Genomic DNA, 5,975 nt, shown 5'->3' with positions numbered 1-5,975 from the left:
GAGCAACTTGTGGAATTGATATGATGTGTAGATCGTAGAATCTGAATGCATCCGCTTTACTTCCGCATAGAATGTTCTGGATTGGCTGGTGGTCTCATCGTGTGACCAATCAGAGAGCGGTAGAAGCCACTGACTCATAATATTATTATTATTATTATTATTATTATTATTATTATTATTATTATTATTTAACCTGGAAAAACGAGAACACAAATGCAACATATGGTTCAAAAGTAGATTTTTTACACCCAGCTTGCTGCTTGTCATTAAGTCATTATTAAAGAACTGACAATACCTTCAATACTTTCAGGAACGTGTTTTTTATTTATTTATTTATTTATTATTATTATTTTTCCCCCACAACATCGAATTAATGTCCTCATGTCACTCAGCCCTTAGTTTTAAACATCTCAGTGTCACTGCTGAGCTCAGTCCCTTCATAGAATTTCTGAAGAAATTGGTTGGATTGCAAATTTTCCCCAGTGTCCGAGATGATACTGTTCTAAAAACACTTAAAAATCTATTGCTAAGACATACTGTTGATTATTTCTTTTGGTTCTCATACAGTAGTTCTCTAAAAACAGTGTTGAAATACTACTTAAATGCTGTTTATCCTCTAGTAGATCAGGCCGTGAAGCCTGGCCCTGGATCTCACCCTGAGATGAACCTTTCCCCAGTCAGCTGCTAATTAAGAAACTTTCTTATGTAATTAGCTTTGAATCAGAGGATAGCAGTACACGAGTGAGGTATATGGTTTCCAAAGAATATGATACTGTCACATGGTATTAATTAGGATCAAATTTATTTACACAGAAATGTACAGTATATTACTGTCCCTAAATAATGAATGGTTATGAAGCACCACTGCAGCAGTTGTGTTTAGATCATTAGCTCTAATGAACTGTACAAAAACAAGACTGACCAAGAGTTCTTTTTTTCCTAATTAACAAGTTTATTTCTGCTGTCTGTACACACTAACAGTGACTAGTGTAATTCTTAGTGATATCACTGTTCATCACTATGCAGTGAAATTAGAAAACAAGGTGCAGGTGTAGTACAGACAGCTTCTTAGAAAACAGTTACTGTTTCATCATTTTTAGTTTAAAAAACAGATAAATAAGTGCACACACATCCAGAGACTATGTGCTATCTGCAGACCCACTTCCTGGGGCAAAGAACAGGGACACACACACACACACACACACACACACACACACACACACACACACATGGTGAAACTGCTCAAAACAGTCAAAAAGTCAAAAACAAGAAATGTTCAAAACCCACACAACAGCATGTCATATAATATAAATGGAAATTTAATAACCAGTGTTGACTAATCCAGAATCAAATTCAGAATTATTGGCACCCTGCATGAGAATGTATGAGAATTATTATTACACACAAGAACTGGAGAAAGTATTTACTTTTCCTCTAAAATAAAATAAAATGATGAAAAGATGTGGGGGCCCTATGCCAAAAAAAAGCGCAATATCATGAACAGACCCATAAAAATAAAATAAACATATTATTATTATTATTATTATTATTATTATTATTATTATTAATAGTAATAATAATAGATACAACTGGAAATATAACATGTCCAAACAGAATAAGGTTATATGTTCAGAATACAATTATATAATAAAAAACAAAAACTAATGAAAAATACAAATTACATAAATCAATACATCAATAAATACATGCACAATAATTTTTCTTAAATAAATACAAAATAAAAACATGAAAATAAGTTATGAAATAAAAATTAATCCAATAATTGTTTGCTTTTAGAAAATTTTAGGTATAAAATAAATAAATAATCATATTTAAGACATTTGGATGACTGCAAGCTGGCAAAACCAAAAAAAAAAAGAAAGCAAAACAAGACAATTTTTTAAAAGAGTGATCCAAGTTATTTTTTTCTTTTTTGCTTAAATTCCTAAATACACTATACATATACTAATACACTATGTTAACCAGACACTTTGAAAGGTTAACATTTACATTTAAAAAACAGTATAAGCAGTCTGGTTTCTGTCTGTCACTGCACCATTTTTATTTTCCCTTTAATAACCATCCAAAACCAAAAGTTATATAAAAAAACTGAGTCACCAGTCGAGAAAGCAGAAAAAAATGGGAGTCCACATTTAGAACGGAAAACTTTCTGAAACTGATACGCTTGTTAATGAAAAGCTAAATCATGCAGTGACACTTTAATATCCAAAAACACATGAAGCTATAAGTTTGAAAATGAAGCTGTTTCTCATGTGTGCTGTGAGTCATTTCTGCTGTGTTCGAAGGGGAACATGTTCATCTCTGCACCATGCTGGTGTCATGGCTGAAAACGTACAGTTACAGTACAGTCTGATGAGTATAACTTTATTTAAAGGAAAACGCTGAAACCCTGAAACACATTAAATATATTTTGATTGAAATATTTATGGTATTTTTGTATTTTCATTGTTCCTGTGAGTTGTCATCATCACAGGCGGGAGTTGTTACTGCTAGCGCAGTTACACTGGAGTTTAATAGTAGAACAAATTTCAACGATCTCAAACACGAGGGATAATAATCAGCTTTTGCTGTTAGCTCCTAAAAACAAAAAAAGCAAGCATTTCTTTACAAGCACTCCATTTTCCAGCAATATTCAACATCACATTAATGTAGAAGTATTGGAGACACTAGTGCAACTCTTTGACTCTAAGTTCCCAAATGCACGGCTAGTCAGCGATCTAAGACATCCTGATGATGTTGATGGTGGTGTTAGTATTAAAGCTGAAGCTTTGGAAGCTGGTATGTTTGAGCAAAGTGTACTGATGAGGACATGAAAGCGCTGGAGAGACTAAAAGACTAAAGCGCTGCTGCATCGCTCTCTTTAGGTAGAGATGTAGTGAGGGCTAATGCTGAGTCCACTGTAACTCAGAAGTGGGAAGTCTGAACTCGGAATTGTGTAGCTTATTTTTGAGCTTGGCACATTCAAGTACAAAGTGAGAAAAAAGAAAAGAAAAAAATAAAAACATGGGCGCCTCCATGGAAGCATGTGTTTTGCTAGCAACAAACTAGCCAAATAACTTTAGTGATGCTGAGTTTAATATTTACTTTCTCAAAACAGCAAGCTGTATGGTCAGTGTTATAGATTTAACCAGTTGATCTATTTATACTGCTATAAACTCTTTTACAGTAGTGAAGTGATATTTTATTTAATCTCTGCATTGTGAGAGGCCATGCTGACATGAAGTCATATACTGAACTTGAGGAGATCTTCCCAGCTTTCCAAGTAGGAATTCCAATATGAGGGGGGATTTCCTTTATTTTTTGCTAGCTGGAGGATGGAAAGAGTTACAAGCTTTAGTTGAATGCAGCATAAATTCTACTGCCCCACTATAAAGCAGGTCGCCCAACGGCATTGTGGGTAATGTGGGAAACTATGAAAATAGACCAACATGTCAATGAAAGAGCTAAAAAAGAAAAGCAAACTCAGGATTTTATTAGAAAATAAATCATGAACATCATTGAATATCGTGTTAATTATAAAGATTAATATACAACTCATTCAAGATGGATTTTTTCTCATGATCTGTATTTCTACACATGTCTGTGGTTCACAAATCAATCAAAAGATGGCGCTGTAGCTATGGCCTAACTGAATGGATTAAAGTCCTTATTATAGATTTCTCAAACTGTTTTAACCCCAGTGCCTCAGTAAAGCCTGAGTTAATCAGTTAATAAGAGTAATAACATAATTGACATGGTGCTAAATATGTGTTGCAAGTCTTTTGTATTATTATTATTATTTGTACAGTGTTGTGTATGAAGGAATGGAAAAAAAAATCAGAGAAAAACTGTTGCAGCATTAAGCACACCACAAATTTGTTTGTGATTAATGAGAAGCATGAAAAGTCTAAAGCTAAAACGCTTTATTGCCCTGTAACGTGTATGTGTGTATGTATGTATGTATGTATGTATACTGTATATACAGTACTGTGCAAAAGTCTTAGGCACCATTTTTTTTTAGTACAAACTTTGTTTTAGATTTTTATTTTATGACTTCTACATTACTGATTCAGTACAAACACATTTTAGATTTCCAAACATTAGTTTTCCAGCACAAAATTAAATGTTACAGAAAAATGTTTGTATGTCAGTAAATAAACCAGCGTATTACATAAGAGACACTTTTCAGACAAAAAACATAATGAAGGCTGCTGGGTTTCGCTGCAAAAATAAGCAATAAGTGTGACAGTCAAAGTCTCCAGAAGAACTGTGGCTGCTTCTGCAAGATGCTCAGTAACACTTACAGCTCATTTCCTTATAAAACTGCATTCATTGTACCTGAGACTACTATTTTTTTTAAAGCAAAGGATGGTCACACCAAATATTGACTTCGTTTCAGTTATTACTGTTTACTGCTCTTTATAGTATTTTTTTATGCAGAAACATTTAATTTCATTATTTTTGAAGGCATCTTTGCTCTATAGCATTTCTTTGCATGTGACTAAGACTTTTGCACAGTACTGTATGTATATGTACTATACTGTGTATATATATATATATATATATATATATATATATATATATATATATACATACACATATATATTCAAAGATACAATGAGTACAAGAGGCAAATAGGAAAATAATCAACAGTGGATGGTGTGATGAAGCAGAGTTACTGTTACCCACCCTGTACCCTGCACTATGTACCCTACTACATGTATTTGCACTCATTTTATGTAGTCTCGTGTACTGCTATCCGTTTTACAGTAATGAACATCACCAAAGTGGATTTTTTTACTCCATCATCACGGTTTCTCTAAAATGTGTTTGGAGGAGAAACTAAAAGTTAATAGATTGAGCATGAATTGTTTATTTACAGTATAAATTATACAAAACAACAGAAGACAAAACAGTGAGTTTAGAGTATTTCGGTTTGAATGAAAGGGTTACAGCTTTTCTGTTTACCGTGTTTGCTATTCAGGGTAGAGCACTGTGAGCTCGAAACATGAGCTTCGTATCTGCCTTTAAGTGTGTGTGTGTGTGTGTCTGATATCACCTCCAGCCGCTAACGAATGCAACTATATTGTTAAATGTTTTAAAATCGAATGTTATCATAAAAAAAACCAAAACCTGCTCACTTTAGAGAATACATTCACATAAATAAAACCCATGTGGTCATAGTATGGTCTCAGTAGACAATAGAATGTCTTTCTCTGCTGAGTGTATATCATTTATAAGCTATCTATTGAGATTAAAGTGTTGCTTAATGAGAAACAGTCAGATAGAACTGTATTGAATCAAGCAGTACCCAGAGTTTAGAGAATATTTTGGCTCTGTGTTTGCTCTTTGGTACTTTCTAATCATCACAGACTTTTGGTAATGTAAATTTGCAATGACCTTTAAAATTGTAGGCCTAAATGTAGAGTTTAACTAGCTCAAATGTCAAAACTTTGATGGCCTGTTTATGAAAACGGTTCCTCACCCATAAACAATCTTATAATACTCAGGTCAAGTTTTATTCTCCACCATTTAATTCCTCTGGAGAAACCTGAGACCAAACTGGAATCATTTCAGTAGGTAAGACATGTCCCCAAAACTCTCCCAAAACAAATGACGTACAGCCGCTTTCCACGTCTGCAGCTGCTGTGTGTAAAAGTCAGCCCATATGAAGGCACTTGTGTTCAGCATTAGTAACGCTATCTGTCAGTCACATGCTGAACAAAATACCTCAGAGGCAAAGCAAGTCCCTTCTGCACATGCGTTACATTTACTATAGGACAACACATGGAAGGAGTTGATGTTTCAGCATGCCCTGAAGGGGCCACAAAGCAAACATAAAGTTCTTATACACCATCATAAATTCAGCATATGTTGCACTATAGTTAAATGACATCATATCCTGAGGCTCCAGTTTAATGCACAGAGTGAAATGTGAGAGATAATTGAAGGAATGCTCATAAAATCCAGGAGAG

Source organism: Pangasianodon hypophthalmus, chromosome 14, assembly GCF_027358585.1.
Source record: "Pangasianodon hypophthalmus isolate fPanHyp1 chromosome 14, fPanHyp1.pri, whole genome shotgun sequence".
NCBI classification, from domain to species: domain Eukaryota; kingdom Metazoa; phylum Chordata; class Actinopteri; order Siluriformes; family Pangasiidae; genus Pangasianodon; species Pangasianodon hypophthalmus.
Note: the sequence above shows the minus strand (reverse complement) of the source record.